Source organism: Aedes aegypti, chromosome 3, assembly GCF_002204515.2.
Source record: "Aedes aegypti strain LVP_AGWG chromosome 3, AaegL5.0 Primary Assembly, whole genome shotgun sequence".
Classification (NCBI taxonomy): domain Eukaryota; kingdom Metazoa; phylum Arthropoda; class Insecta; order Diptera; family Culicidae; genus Aedes; species Aedes aegypti.
Genome location: NC_035109.1, coordinates 349617336 through 349634060, shown reverse-complemented (window position 1 = coordinate 349634060; position 16725 = coordinate 349617336).

Here is a 16725-nt window from a genome sequence, read left to right as displayed (position 1 = left end):
ATGCTATCATTTTGCAACATAGATACCAAACAATACTCGACAATGTTTATTTAGAGCAGTGATTCCCAAAGCAGGCAAAGTCGCCCCGGGGGGTGATTTTTAAGCTCAGTGGGGGCAAACATTTTTAAGACTGAATTTGGAGGGTGAAAAATCCAGTGTGTAAGTGCTGCTACGAGATAAATTGAAAATAACATTATGAGTCGTTGTAGAAGACACTCATTTTATTAAAAGATTAAACTCTCATACATTTGAAGAATTATGAATTCCACAACTCTTTTTATTTACACCTCTAATAATTTTCAAATCATGTTGGACAAAACTTAACTATTTTTAAAAATAAAATGATTATGTAATGCGTTCAGTTTTTTATACCTAATGAAAATTTTAAAACATGAATCAGCAACTTGAAAGTTCCCTTCTTTTTTTTTTTTTTTTATTAAGGCACTCTGTGCTCGTGGCCACTACTGTGCCGGAATCAGTTGATCTGTAGCTTCTTTATCGATACAGATCTATTTTTAACTTATCTTTATTTACATCAACTTTCACTCTCTCCTACTCTTTCACTCTCACACCGAGCTGGTAGGAGAGAGCTCTGCTGTTAGTGAGGCTAGCTGCCTGCAAAGAGGGTCAGTTTGTCTCAGTCACCATCTGTTTTTTTTGTGGAGGGGCTGCAATTCAACTTTTAAAATTTAAAATTACTAATCAGTTGATCATTTTAATAATTGGACATTGTTTCTTTTTAAGGACTTACCTGAAATTCTGGGTTCTGAAACTGATTAATGTATCGTAATATTTTTTGAGCTGCTAGATATGCAATTTCTACATTTTCGTTTTTGAAAAAAAAAACATAGAATTTCTTCAATCTGGCGAAGCTATTAACAAAGAAATCGATGAAGAGAAATCGATCAGGACCGTTAAGCCCTTATGCTGAATCAGTGTTGAATTATTGCTAAAAGTAATTTTACAAAATATGTCGGAAAATTTTGTAGATTATAGAAAAAAACATAAAAGCAATAGATTCAATAAAACTGGAAAGTCAATATATATAATAAATAGCTATTTCATGACTCTTATATGGAAATGCAAATCGAGGATAGTATTTGAAGTACCTAGACCGCACTGATGATTTCAGGAAAATGTACTCTAAGCTTCAATAAAAACAAGATGCTTGTATTATTTCCTGTAGTATATCAAATTACATATTTGATAAACTTCTGTATCAAATAAGTATCAAAAAGATCAGAACTGATGGAGTTTTTGACATGTATAAACATGGACGAAACGTCCCATATTTTTGTATATCTAAACATCGATCATACATATCTATATAAATAAAAATGGAATGATGTTTGTATGTCACGAAATGGCTTGAGAACGGGCTAACGGATTTTGAAAATTCTTCCATAGTTATGTTCCTGAAGTGTTCCGACGTGTTTGTGTATATAAAAAGCAAAGGATATTTAACGGGAAAGTTGAAAAAACAGGAGTGAACGGAACTTCCATTTTGCACGGGGCGTTCCATGGCGTTTTTCAACAGCCTACTTGATGGCAAGACGAAGTTTGCCGGGACCACTAGTATGCTATAAAATAAAAAATGATTTACATTTCCATCACATATAAAGTACTTCACCAGTGAATCATTTCTGGTATACTTATTTTAAGAATCTCAGTATAGCGATTAATTAATAAAAAATATGAATCAGATATCAGAGGGCGATTTCAAAATATTGACCTCAAGGGGGCGAAAGTCAAAAAAGTTTGGGAAACACTGGTTTACAGTATGGCCCTAAACAATGCAGTTAAATCGACAAATGGACAAAGAAGTTTAAGTAGCTGTAAACTATAATTTAAAAATCGATGAATTTCAAAGTCCAGATAATTTCGAAACATGGGATTTTTAGCAAAATTATTCTGAAAGTGGAACACTATCTGATGTGAGGTCCCATTGATTCGGAATTCGACCGTTAGATGGCACTGATGGCTATGAAACTTTAACTTTAGTTTTGCAGATATTTCAGGAGCCTGTACACTTAGAAAGATGAGGTAAGTAAGTCAAAATCTACCATTGTTCGTGCTAGTTGATTCCAAATTTTGGCACTAGGCGGCGAAAGTGAGCATGAATGTATCATTTTTCAGATATCTCAGGAGCTTAGAAAGATGGCGTCTTCGGCAAGGTTGTTTTTATCCCTCAAAGGTACATATAAAGTTAAAAGAAGCACTCCCATTGACCATGTTATCAACTAAACGTCCCTACTGGCCATGTTCTCAAATAAACTCTTGAAGCTAAATCGTACTGAGTACTGGAATTTCGAAAACAATTTTTTCAATAATCCCAAGACGAAAATTAGAATTAATTCCTTGAAAGGTATTTGGAAAAATATGAAAGGACCTTGAGAAATCCTCGCTGGAATGTTTGTAGGAATTTTCTTAGGAATGTTTGGGGAAACTTACACAGGACTATTATATAAACAAAATATCGTAGAATGACCCTTTTGGGAATGAAAAACCTTCTTGAGAATGATCAATAGAACCGCTAAAGAGATTTAAACTCCTAGAATAAGAACCTAGAAAAAGCTAAACAGAAATATGCGAGCAAATATCCTAAAAAAAAACTTTTCCAGAAGCGCTGGAGCAATCCTTGGAAGATATTATGGGTAAAGTTTAGAACAAACAACTTGGAAATTCTTGTAAGCATTACTTGAAGTGCTATTGAAAAGCTGCTGGGTTAAAGCCTAAGGACATACCTAAGAGGAATTTACAGAGGCGCCGCAGAAAAATGTTTGGGCAAATACTTAAACAATTTTTTTGAGGCCTTGCAGAATTTTCATTTCACATCCCAGTATAATTCCTGAAGGGATCCATGAGGAATTTTCTGTTGGAATCCGAGAGGGCTGTCCGTAAGTTTTCATTCTAAATAATTATAGAATAAAATTATGGAAAAGAAATTAAGTTGAACGTTTCTCGTTGTTTCAGTGTTTCTAATTATTCCTTATTATATAAATTCGAAGAAACACCTAAAATCAACCTCGAAAGTTGTGCTTCAGTTAGAATAAATCAAGAGATAATTAAAATATTCGAAAATTAGATTTGTCCAACACATAGTGTTTTTTTTTAAATATTTTTAGCGATTTAATATTTCGTAGTGAATGTAAACAATTTGAATCAATAATAATTATGGTAACTTCAAAATCCACTAAATAGTGGAGCGCTTGCGTTGAAAAGTTATCCCATTGGTCACCACCAGCAAGCAAGTAATTTGATTGATTTTCAACGCGAACTGTTGTCAGATTCTCCTGTCTTGTGCAATTGAAAATTCAAAGTTTGGCTTCGTTTTATAATCACCTTAAATGAAGCCAACACTAGCAAGATAGTTTAGTGATCTAAGCAATCGTTGCTAAAATTATGTTGGTTTGTTGAAATGGCTAGAATATCCTAAGTTCCAAGTTTTTCAATTCTTCTTACTGTAATCAAATGCAGGTTAGAATTTATTATAAAATAACTACCTATGTACGATAAAAACAAACTTGTGTAAGAATATGTGCACTTATTTCACTATACATTTTTTTACCATTTAAATCTAATAGTTTCTCACTTTGAAGTGATCTCCAGAAAACTGTTTGTTGGGATCTTGGAGAATCTCAAACAAAAAATCTCGGAATTTCAAGAAGAATTCTTATAACAATTACTAACGCTTTTAAAATTAATATTAAGAACTTCTAAAGAAACGCTCAATTAAATTCCTACATATATTTATGAAGCAAACCATAGAAAACTCAAAGGAAAAATACCAGAGATATCTTTGAAGAGAGTGCTTGAAAACATTTTCTTGACATAAATCAGTTAGAATTCTCGAAAAAATCCCTTGCTGAATTCTTGAGGAAGTACAGGAAAAAAATATATCTGGACAAATTCCTTAAGGAATTTTTTGAAAACCGGAGAAACTCCTAGAAGAACTAATGGAGTAATCGTAGCAGAAATTCCTATTGTAATCCGTGGAATTGTTTCTAAATGAATTGTAATACCTAAATTTTGATTTGCGTTACGTTATAACGGGGTTACGTTACATCGAAGCAAAACATTTATTTTTCAAAATTTCGTTATACATGTATTTTTTATGAGAAAACTAATCTTAAATTGATATTATTCAACGGACAGGTATTTTCAGTCTTTTTTACGTATTTTGTTCCTATAATTTCCCCTGTTTTATATTTTTGTTTTTTTTTTCTTTATTTGGCTTTCTATTTTTGTATTACAAGATGATTTCTGGAAAAATCTTTGGATGATTTTTTGAACACTCGGAGAAATTCATAGATGAGATTTTTCAGAAATCTATAAAAAAAGTTAATGTTGAGCAGTTCATAAACGGCTTATTTTTCAAAAGTTCTCAAAATCAAAAATTCGTGTGCTCTACTGAATTCAAATCACAATAAAAGAGAAACCTCAAAATCTGAGCCAAAAATATTAACATTTAGAGGTGGCGCAAGCGTATTGAAGGCAAATTTTCAGGTTATAAAAAATGACCTTCAGTGAAGTAAACATAACTTTGTTATTTTTCAAGCGATTTTAAAACTTTTAGCATACATACCTGCAAAATTAAATTTATGAAAACTTTGTAGAACAAATTTGTTCAAAATCAAAACAGATTTTAGTTAAAACTAATTTATTCCAAAATTTTCCTCATTCTACTAAAAAATTCAACTTTATTTGGCCATAACTTCATGATTACTAAACCGATTCCAAATATTTGTACATGCTTTTAAAGCTATTTCAATTGTTTTCAAACCTTTCATACATCACATTTCACTAAAAAAATGAACAAGTTACTGGGCAAAAACTGCACAAAAACGCGATTTTTTAACGAAAAATGCCAGTTTTTTCAAATTTTTGAAACTTAAATATTAATTCTAAAGCTGAAACTGGTTTTTTTCATTTGTTAAACCTTTGAGAATGACTTTGCAACATTAAAAAAAAAAATAATACAAAAATATGTTTGCATATGTTTAAAAATATATGCACTATTCGACTATTAATTAAGGCAAGATGCTTCATAAATTTAAGTTTTATATAAAAAATGCAATTTCCGGCGGAAAAACTTAAATAATCCAAAGAAATTTGATTTTTTTTTAATTAAAAAATCATGTTTTTGGGTAGTTTTTGTCGAATAACTTGGTCAAAATTTTTTTTAAGAAAAATGTGTTGTATGGAAGGTTTGAAAACAACTAAATTTACATCAAAAACATGTAAAAAGATTTGGAATCGATCGATTATTTAAGAAGTTATTGTGAAACAAAATTGAAATTTTAAGTAAAATGAGGAAAAAAATTGGATAAAAGTATTTTAAACTAAGATTAGTTTTGATTGTAGACAAATTTGATGTTCTACAATGTTTTCATATTTTATGATTTAATTTTGAATATAATGGTGCTAAATGTTTTGAAATTGGTTGAAGAATAACAAAGTTATGTTTGCTTCACTGAAGGTCATTTTTTATAACTTGAAAATTCACCTTCAAGACGCTTGCGCCACCTCTAAATGTTAATATTTTTGGCTCAGATTTTGAGGTTTCTCTTTAAATGTGATTTGAATTCAGTAGAGCACACGAATCTTTGATTTTGAGAGCTTTTGAAAAATAAGCCGCACCCTAATGAACATCTATAGCAGGCAATTATGGAACTCCAAGCGTTTTATTATGAGGAATTCATGCTAAAATTCTTAAAACAAATCCTATGTAATTTCTTGGAAGGATAAACTTGCCAAGATTTTGTTTAATACAATGTATAAGAGAATTCATGAAGCAATTGCTTCAAAACTTCTTTCAAAACCAGAACTATCCTTGAGAGACTTTCCAAGGAAAACTTCTGAACGAATACCTGTTGGGATTATCGGATGTATTCTAGGAGGATTTTCTGGGAGATCTGGAGAACTTGTCAGTTTTTAGAGGAATTTATTTACGAAATTCTTTACGAATTTCCTGGAGAACTCAATGAAAAAAAATAAAGAGAACTTTTTGAGAAATTCCTGATGTAATCAAAGAAAGATTTGTTTTCACATAGAATCCTTGAAAAACAATTATCTTTGTGTTACATACAATGGTTCTTGAATAAATATTCGGAGATTTCTACAGAAATTCATAATAAAATTACTGGATTCTTACTAAATTGCCAAGAGACTGGATAGCATATAGGACAAGGAAGGATAATCGCAGTTCTACGAAAGCGGTGAGATAAGCCGCGCATGTCCCGGAAAACGGGACTACATAATTAAATCTGACGAAGATGGTTAAGTTTACGTGCAATCAGTTCTTGGTTATTTACAAGAGGCATACGCTATATTCAAAAAATTATTTTAATTGAAATTGGGTTCTCGATGTTTGCTAGTAATTGGCCCAAACATTGTATCTTAGGCGGTGCGATTGGTACGCATACTGTTTGTGTTTGCATTTATCATCAAAATGTCAAACTGACTTTCCAAACTCGTAAAAGTAAAAAAATGCTTCAAAGTAATATTCATTCTTATCACGATCTATTTTAAAAGATTCTATGTCAGAATTTTGCAGAAAACTGTTGGTTCCACTATTGCGATCACTGCCCGCGTAAAGAAACATTGACTTTTGAACTAATTACACTTCTTAGCAACAATCATATTGAATCTTTGTAGTTTAAACAAAGGCGCTAAGTAGATCGTTGTGTCACGGAACTGGTTGATTTGGATACACAGGAGTTTGTTCACACTTTAGTAGATAATCTATACGAGCTATCATCGCATAATATTATTGCTGAACAGCAAGGAAACTATTTGAAATATTTGAAAAACAACATAAAATTAAATAAGTGGATAATAATATGTGATTTTTCAGAAAAATTTTCAAGCGGTTCAAAAGTTATGATATTTAAAAAAATAATAATTTTGCAAATTCACGATTTTTTTGGTCAACCTACTTCGGAAATGGTCACTCTAATAAAAAAATCCAAAAACACGTGTATCCTTATTTCGAATAAGGAACAAAATAGCAAACGGATGGCACCATTTTGCAGGGAAATTTTGAATAAATTGTAATTTTCTTACTTTTGAATGATGGAAATATTTTAAATCTATCCAGTGATAAGTTAAAATCACATATTTTATGATTTTATCGGCATGTTTCAATTATTTTCCGTTAGCTGTATCACTAATGGTACATTTTCTCTAAAATTGTTGGTGATATTCATATTGTTAAAAAATCGCCACTCCTAAGCAGACAAGGAGGAACAATGATCCTGATTTGTATCTTTGACAGAGCCTACTGCTCAGCTTAGTGTTCTTATAAGCACATCCATAAAACTGTGGAGTTACACATTAGAGGGCTAAGCTGGGAAGTAGGCTCTGTCAAGGATACAACTTCTTCTTCTTCTTCTTCTTCTTCTTCTTGGCATTAACGTCCTCATTACGTGGCATTAACGGACAGAGTCTGCTTCTCAGCTTAGTGTTCTTATGAGCACTTCCACAGTTATTAACTGAGAGCTTTCTATGCTAAAGTTGCAATTTTCGTATTCGTATATCGTGTGGCAGGTACCATTATACTCTATGTCCAGGGAAGTCAAGGAAATTTCCATTACGAAAAGATCCTGGACCGACCGGGAATTGAACCCAGACACCTTCAACATGGCTTTGCTTTGTAGCCGCGGATCTGAAATAGTTCTTGGTGTAAGTACTGAAAGCACTCAGACGAATCGCATGGTTGAATATCTGACAAATCGTGGAAGAATCACAAAGGATATTCCTCGTGAGTTCATTTAAATAAATAAAAAAATAACTGGTTTGGACTTAGGATGAATATTATATGTGAAGAAAATTTACTATAAATATGCAGCGATATGAGACAAAATCACAAACAAATAAATTCAATACAAATCTATAATAACTACGAAATTTGTGAAAATCGTGATAATTGCGACCAACATTACATCTGTAAAATTAAAAAAATGTCAGGCCCCTTCTAGGCCTTCTCCAGGAAAAAATAATCTAGTTACGCCAATGCTCACTCTGAAGTGATCTTCGGAAAACTATTTTCTGGGATCTCGGAGAATCTAAAAAAATAGAATTTAAAGAAGATTTCTTACAAGAGTTCATAAATATCTAAGAAACCCTTGAAGAGAGCTTTTGGGTAAAGTAATCTGGTGGATTTTTCGAAAAAAAAAAACGCTTGGAGGATCTCCTGATCGGAAATTCGAAGAATTTCTTGGAGGAGCTGCTGATGGAAATCTTGCAGAAAGTTAGAAGAATATCTGAAACAATTCCAGGAAGAATCTCACGAGAAACTCTTAAAATAACTAATGCAGATACCGTGGGAAAAATTGGAGTTAGAATGCATACAAGCATATCTGAAGGAACTCTAAGTAAAACTCATTATTGGACGAATCACAGGAAAAATCCGTGCGGGCCAAATTCCAAGAGCTATTCCTGGGAGAATTTCTGGAGCAACCAGTATAGGAAGTCTCATATAATTGCTGATAGAATCTCTAAAGGTAGCTAGAAATACTGGAGATGTTTATGAAAAAATCCTTGCCGGTATCATGCAGGACGAATCTCTAGTGATGCTTGAACTGATTATATGGTTTAAGTGTGTAGAGCAGACGTTTCAAGACGTTTTCTTTATTGGACTTTATCCATCATATGTGGACTCATGGTGTGAATTACCTAATGAGCTTTTACGAATTTCTGACTAAATGCCACCGTCAAAACTACAACGCTACTGTTGTGTACGAAAAGTGAGATTTTTCCACTAATGTTGTACAACGTACAACACCGCGAGTACTGAAGTGCTAAGGATTATTTTGTAAGTCGTTATCAATCCCTGGTTGATCCATTAGAACTCTCTGAAAGATCATTAGATGTATTCTTCATTAAATCCTTCGTGAGCAATATCCAAGTTCTAGTAGGTTGTACAAATAAGTGGAACCCATCTTCAAGAGCATGTACGGATTCCAGACAGGACTGAGCGCCAGAGAACCCTAAAATTCATGGAGATATCTCCATCTGCAAATGTTTGACAAATTTGTGAGTGGACTTCCATTGTCAAGCCATAACAAATAGTCAAACCGTAAAAATTTACGATTCTTAAGCAGCCAAAGAAGAGCAATTAGCAATTATGCTGAGAAGTAGGCTTTATAAAATATACAAATCAAGCTCATTGCAGGACTTAGGAATTGTGACTTTTCTGAGGGTTTTTCTTGTCAATTGATCGTTAATGTATGGATGTATGACAAACATCTATGCCCTAGAAATCGAGAAAATTTTCTTTGTTTAAAGATCCTCAGCCTAGTGAGTTTCGAACCCACGGCTGGGAACTCTCTATTTTATGAAGCGAAAACGCCGCTCAGCCCGGGATTCTTTGTTTTCTATACATATCTCTAGTTGAGTAATCTTGAAAATCAGATATTGTTTTTCACTCAAAATATTACGATCAGGTACTTTCAAACCTCTCTGCAATAAATAATTCAAAATCGATCGAATTTTAAAATCTTTTTCGAAGATTGGTGGCGTTCATGATCAATTAATTAATGTATACCGTCAGACGGGGCTACTTTTGATTCCGGGGGCTACTTTGGACACTCACGTTTTGGATTTATTTCCAGCATAAATATTAATCTGAGCCATTTTGTGTCTTCAGCACTTTTACTAACCAATTTATGTTCAACAATCAGGCATGAATATTTTTTGGAACAACATCAACAATAACAGGATAAACAAGAAAATATATCAAAAAAGTCCAAACTAATATTCACAAGATACAAAACATTTGCTATGTAAACATTGTATGAATTTTCCAAATATCGTGGAAAGTTTTTGGGAACATCACAAAACTATCGAATCGTCATGATTCAAAGAAATTTGTGATAAATTTATGTTGAAGGTTGTTTTTTTTTTTTAAAATAAATGATCAAATGTCTGAAGTTTACGACTCATGTTTAATTATAAAGTGTTGGTTTCTATATTTTACAACACAATAAAAAAATAAACAAAGGATTAAGAAAAGTAAATAATTTTAAAACATATATATTTCAACTCGTATAAACAGTAAACTCACAACACAATCATTAAAAAATATTGTTCAGTCATATTTTACATGAATCTGCTATACAAAGCAATGGCATCCTTCAACTGCTAAAATAAACTACTCTTACGCCATCTCAAAACTATTAAGAGCCAAAATGCATCTAACAAAAGCAAACTTTTATTGTTTATGATCTTGTGAATCATTATTCTTATACTTCATGGATTGTATTTGGAATAAAAATTACTTTTAGTTACAGGAATTAATTAGATTCTTCTACATATCGTTCATATATCATTAAAATTTAGAACGAATATTTCTGTACAAAGCTAATTATTCATCGCAGTACTTGGTAGTTACACAATTTGTTTGCATCAACTTGAACAATCAAGCATAAGTCGCTATTTATTAGCTGACATTTAAAAGGAAGTAAATATATCATCATGCAAACTAAAAATTATGAATAGCATGTTTTTGTGAAAAGTATTGTAAAGGTATGTGTAGTTTTTTCAAGATTTACAATTTTCTAAATTATGTATATCATTGAAAAACATTCGAAAACATCACAATGAACGATAATCAATAGAATCAGTTTGAAATTAATGATGAAAAATCATTTTACTATCAAAACGTTTTAATTTCTAAAAGTGTCCAAAGTAGCCCCTTTTTTGTCTTGAAAGACACATTTTTTTCGCTATTCAAGCAACTTTTTTATTTATTGATGGATTTGCTTCATATTTTGCACATTGGTTACTTACAAATACAACTTAAATATGCGCAAGAATTATCGAAATCTATCCATTATTCACAGAGCTACAAATCCTCAAAGTTGAAGAATGTGGTAATAATGTCAAAAGAAGCCCCGTTTGACGGTAACCCTATTTTTCTTCAATAAATTCAGCCCACGAAAAACTGATTCAATGCCACGCTTTATTCCCATTTTCCTAACAGTGGGCTGCTGATAATGTTTCGTTTTGTGTTTTATTTTGATTTCATGTTCATACAGTCAGGTCTCCTATTAGACACTACCACCCACTTTACGCCCATCGCAATTCTTCAGCTGTCTTCCAATCGATTCAGGTGAAATTTTGCAGGTATAAAGCTCATAGTATGTGTTAGCCACAAACAAAAAATCAGCATCATCCCATTCAAATCTGCTGAGAAATTTCCGTGGGAGGAAAGTGGGTGGCAGCGTCTTATAGGAGACCTGACTGTAGATCCAAGTTTATGTTCATACATAGAGCATCGCCGACGGTGGGAATGGAGGGCATACATTGAAACAAGCATGAATCCATAAGGTACCCGGAGGAAAATGTTTGAGATAATTCGACACTGTGTCGAAATTCTCTTTTTTGCTCTCTTGAGAGAAAAGTTCATTCGTCTTCACGAATACATTTGTACTACATACAATGATACGAAACGAAGTTGAAATATGCAGTAGTGGTTGAAGGTATCAGGAAAATTGCTACAATTCTGATCAGAACTTGTGTTGATATCGTGGATATACTGATACTTCGCATTTGGCGACACAAAGAACGACGAACAATGAATGATACTGGTCGACGAGAGCTAATATAAACGTGCGTCACATATGGCTCTAGTGAACCGTATACGGTCGTCGAACACTGGGTAATTTGGTGTATTGTCTCTCCTCAAATGGTGCATGCACATTTCTTCTATATGTGAATAATAATTAAAAAAAAAAAATAAAATTCTAATTCATAAGAATCTACTCCGATTACAGGATGATATTTTAACAATATTTCATACTTTCATACTAATTAGCAATACACGGGATGAAGCTCTTCATCAGTATTTCCCAAAAAGAAGCATGTCATACAGTAAATAACCAGGGGTTCGACTATTCACGACTGATAGTCAGACGGAACGGTGCACATCACAAGCGCACACAGCTAGAATGCTTTTTGTCCTCTGTTTGACCAGAGGGCATGGCGTGGCTTTTGGCGCTCGCTTTGTAATAAGTAGAAAACGTGTAGCGTACCCGATCAGAAGTACATAACAGAAAAATAATTTATTTATTTCGAAAGTTGTGGATCCAAGAACAATTTCCAATCATATCATAATTATAGTCATGAGAAATACACGCTATATAATTATATATCTGACTATAGCCTGTTATAACTGTGATATCACAACACAAAGTTGTTTTGTTTTTGTTATTTAACACCTTATCTTTTATAATTTATATCACTCTCTGCTATCAAACATGTTTTGAAATAATATATCTGGTTGTTATGATTCGACTATTTCTTTTTGATCGGGTATATCTAGTATAGCTTCGGCAGTGCTCCAGTCGGCATCAAACCAAACGCCGCGTGCGGAATATGATGCATAATGGCCAACCGTTGCGTTGGTGCCTTGTCTGCACACGGTGCGGTGGTCGAATATTTGCCTAGGAAAAGGGGGAAACCGTACTTACAAAATCAGGCAAGCGGGCTTTGTCGATGCGTTCGGAATAGCGGAATAGAAAGTGATTCGGTGGGAGTGTGCATTCTTTGTGCCTTACTATCGATAGCGAGAGGGGTCGTCCATTGATTATGTAAGGAAATATATTGGAGGAGACGATCTATATTTTTACTGTTCATATCAAAAAATGAAACCATACATGGGAGACAAAGCAGGAAATCCTAAAATTTACCTAAGGAAATCATTGAAATACTCATACGTAATGTGGGAATTTATATATTATAAACCAATCGTGGGACCTTCACTGGACGCAAGACTGCTTCGCACTAACAAAATACGCTTGAATCCATCTAGCAGGGTGTGTCTAGCATTTTAGAACACCATATTGATTTTAAATCTGAACAGTTTGCTATACATAGTTATAAACATTGAAAATTTTCCTCAAGAAAGTAAGTTCATTGTATTATGCCGTTATGCTAGTTTTTAGAGTCTAGAATAAAGTTACAGGTATTCGAGTTCTTCTGGACCAATACACCAGGAAAATCGATTTTGTGCTAATGTCTGCTTAATTTTCTCAAACTTCACGATACACAGAGATGCTTAGTATTATGGGGCCTTTTTATGTGTCATCTATTAGGAAGAATAATCGTCCCAAGAGCAGGTTGTTCAGCATGTGTTACACATCTTCTATCAATGAAAGTGTTACCTATTCTAATTCTAAAATAGCAATTTAAAAAAATGGTCATTTATAAACCCTGACAAAGAAGGGTATTGAACTAGGGTCTGCGACATAACCAATAGCCCGCTAGTTCTCCTTTTCGGCATTATAGGGCTATTATATGGTTAATAAAGGGCATGCCAGCTGTATAATAGCACTATATTAGCTAGCAGGACGAATTGCTATTTCGTTACTTGGGCTGCCATTAATCTTTTGCTTGTGTTTTGCAGGGCTGTAACTTTTCGTTAGTGGATCGATTTGTGTTATTTTTTCGCACGTTATTGATTGCTTTGGATTTCGATTGACAATCAGACAGACTCATTAAATTAGGTTTTTTGTAGTTTCTTAGGTAAAATAAATTTTGAATGTAATCAGAAAATTCTTTTCTTATTCAAACCTAATTAGTACTGCGTTATTACTACACTAGAACACCTTAATGTACAGTTTTGCATCATAGTCAACAACTCCCGATCAACATTTCAAATGGCGTATTCATACCTTTTGTGCAAACTGTTAGACTTTCCGAAGAATCTTCAATATTTCCGTATCCATTCAGCAAGTAGTTTCAGTTTAAATGTCTTTACGAATATCAGTTGAAATTTTGACAATCTTCCCATGATTATGAAAGTTTCATGCTGATATCAAAACCCGGTCAGGCGGTCGAAAACTTACCCCACTTACCTCTAGCAATTGAAAGATATGTATTATGGGCGGAATTTATAAAATATTAAAGTCTTTCGATTCTTTGTACACTAAAACCTCAATGCATGAAGTCTTTTTTCGCAGAAACTCAATTTACGTCACTTATTTTACGAAGAAAATTCAATTTACGTATCTTTTTTTTTACGAAGTGCGTAAATTGAATTGAGACAATTATGTGGGAAATTATGTAATGGAATGACCTCCGGTTGGGGAAACCGTTGAAAACCCATGATATATGGGTATTTTTGAAATGGGCAGGATGAAGAGATGACGAAAATCGATGTCCGACGCCATTTTGAAATCCAATTCACTGAAACCTCAATTAAATTCAAGATCATCAGTACACATTAGTACATTGATCCATTTATTTATATTAAGAGTCAAGATTTTATGCCATAACTAAGTATCTTCAATACACATACAACTACTTACTGAGCATCTTATACTTGATACGTGATGGGCTACAGTCCGCTACGTTGAATCGACGCCGAATGGATAAGGGCGTGTTTTATGAGCTTGACAGTATCCACTTCTTTATATACTTGGTACAATTTTCTTGTTTACTGCCGAGCATTGTACGCAGCACTTTACGGTCGACCTCTTTTAACGTCTGAGAATCATGGCCGTATAGAGCAACCGGAAGGATTAGTGTCTTGTATAGCGCGAATTTCGTTTTCGTCTACAGGCTACGGGACTTAAGCTGATTACAGTGCCCGTAAAGTTCCCTATTTGCAGCTGCAAGGCGCCTTTTCACCTCGTGGGTAACATCATTATCGCACGTCAAGAACGTACCAAGACATACAAAATCTTCAACTACTTCAATTTTTTTACCACCCAGCACCACTTCACTATCAAAAGCACGATTACGGTAAGTCCATTCCTCCCTTTTAAAGGGCACGAATCCTCCTTCACGGCTCGACGATCAATTCCGATTTTATCAATATCGTCCGCAAAACCCAGAAGCATATGCGACCGGGTGATGATGGTACCGCTTCTTTGCACGCCCGCGCTCCTAATAGCTCCTTCGAGAGCAATGTTGACCAAAAGGTTCGGAAGTGCATCTCCTTGATTCAATCCATCTAAGGTTACGGAGGAGATCGAAATATCATCCGCAACCCACACACTTGATTTCGATCCATCCAACGTTGCACGAATTAGTCCAATCAGTTTCGTCGGAAAACCGTGTTCTATCATTATCTGCCATAACTCATTTCTCTTTACTGAATCGTACGCCGCCTTGAAATCAATAAACAGATGGTCTGCAAGTTGTATTGCCGGAATTTATCAAGAATTTGTCGTTGATCGGCCCTCACGAAAACCAGCTTGGTATTCACCGACGAAGGGCTCTTCCAGCGGTCTCAATCTGTTGAACAGAACACGCGACATTATGTTGTACGCCGAAATGAGGAGCGTTTTTCCTCGGTAATTAGCGCACTCCAATCTGTGTCCTTTCTTCCAACCAGCTAGCAGGCAATTCTTTTTCCTCCCATATCCTTAACAGAGTACGGTGCAGTATTTCGTACAGCTGCTCACTACCGTGCTTGAAAAGTAAGGCTGGGAGCTCGTTTTTTCCAGCAGTCTTACAATTCTTCATCTCCTTGATCACTCTTCTAACCTCATCTAGCGTCGGGAGCTCCACAGCTTGTCCTTCGTTGCTGATGGTTAATCTGTTCTCAGACGGGCTCTTGTTCTCTCCGTTCAATAATTGCTCGAATTGTTCTTTCCACCTGGCAGCCACCATAGTTTTGTCTGTCAGCAGTCACGGTCACTGCACATGACGAGAGACGGCGCTGTTTTTCTCCGTACGCCATTGACAGTTTCGTAAAATCTCCGCATATCATTTTGTTCCATGCTTTCCTGTTCCTGTTTTGCGCCTCAGTCATGTGTCTTCTTCATACTAGTTTTTTTTTTCTACGGTGAATTCTTTTCTCGGCTGCTCTAGCTTCCTTGCACCGCTCTTTATTCTGCCGGGTACCAGACACTAACATCCGGCTTCTGGCAACATTCATCTCATCCGTCATATTCTGGCACTCCTCATCGAACCAACCATTTCTGTGTCGTCTCTGAGCAGCACCTATCACCTCTCACGCTGCTGTGCTCATCGCAACATAGATAGACTCCCAAAGATTGTTGAGGTTATCGCCTACGTTGTATCCCCTTACCCGCTCATCAAGCTTCCGGCGGTCTGCTAGACCTTCTGTTGATAAGCGCTGGATATTGAAACGCAACGGTCGCTATGCTCTTGTGTTCGCCACGGTAGTCAACTGTGCCCGTATTTTACTGACTACGAGATAGTGATCAGAGTCGATCTTTGGACCTCTTAAGTTCCTCACATCGATGACATCCGAGAAAGGCCGACCGTCCACCAAAACGTAGTCTATTTGGTTGCAGAGCTCGCCATTTGGGTACATCCAGGTGTGCTTTCGGATGTCTTTGAATGCAAAGTAAATGCTGCTGTTAGCTCAAGCTGCAGCTAAAGTTATTAGTCTTAAGCCGTTGTCATTGGTGGCGACCTGAGCGTCGGCATCCCCGATAAAAACTTTTACGTCGTGTTTTGGGCACTCTACGTAGGTTTTGTCGAGACAATCATAAACTGCATCCTTCGTGTTGTCGGGTTTATCATTTTTCGGCGCATAGATGTTGATCAGACTGTAATTGAAGAATTTACCCCGTATCTTCAATATGCAGATTCGTTCATTAATCGGTTTCCACCTCATAACTCGCTTAATCTGTTTTCCGATCACTATGAATCCGACACCATGCTCTGCCTTATCGCTGCCACTATGGTAGATATTGTATTTGAAAGCTGTGTTGGCTACCGCCCTGAATTCACGTTCTTCAGTTC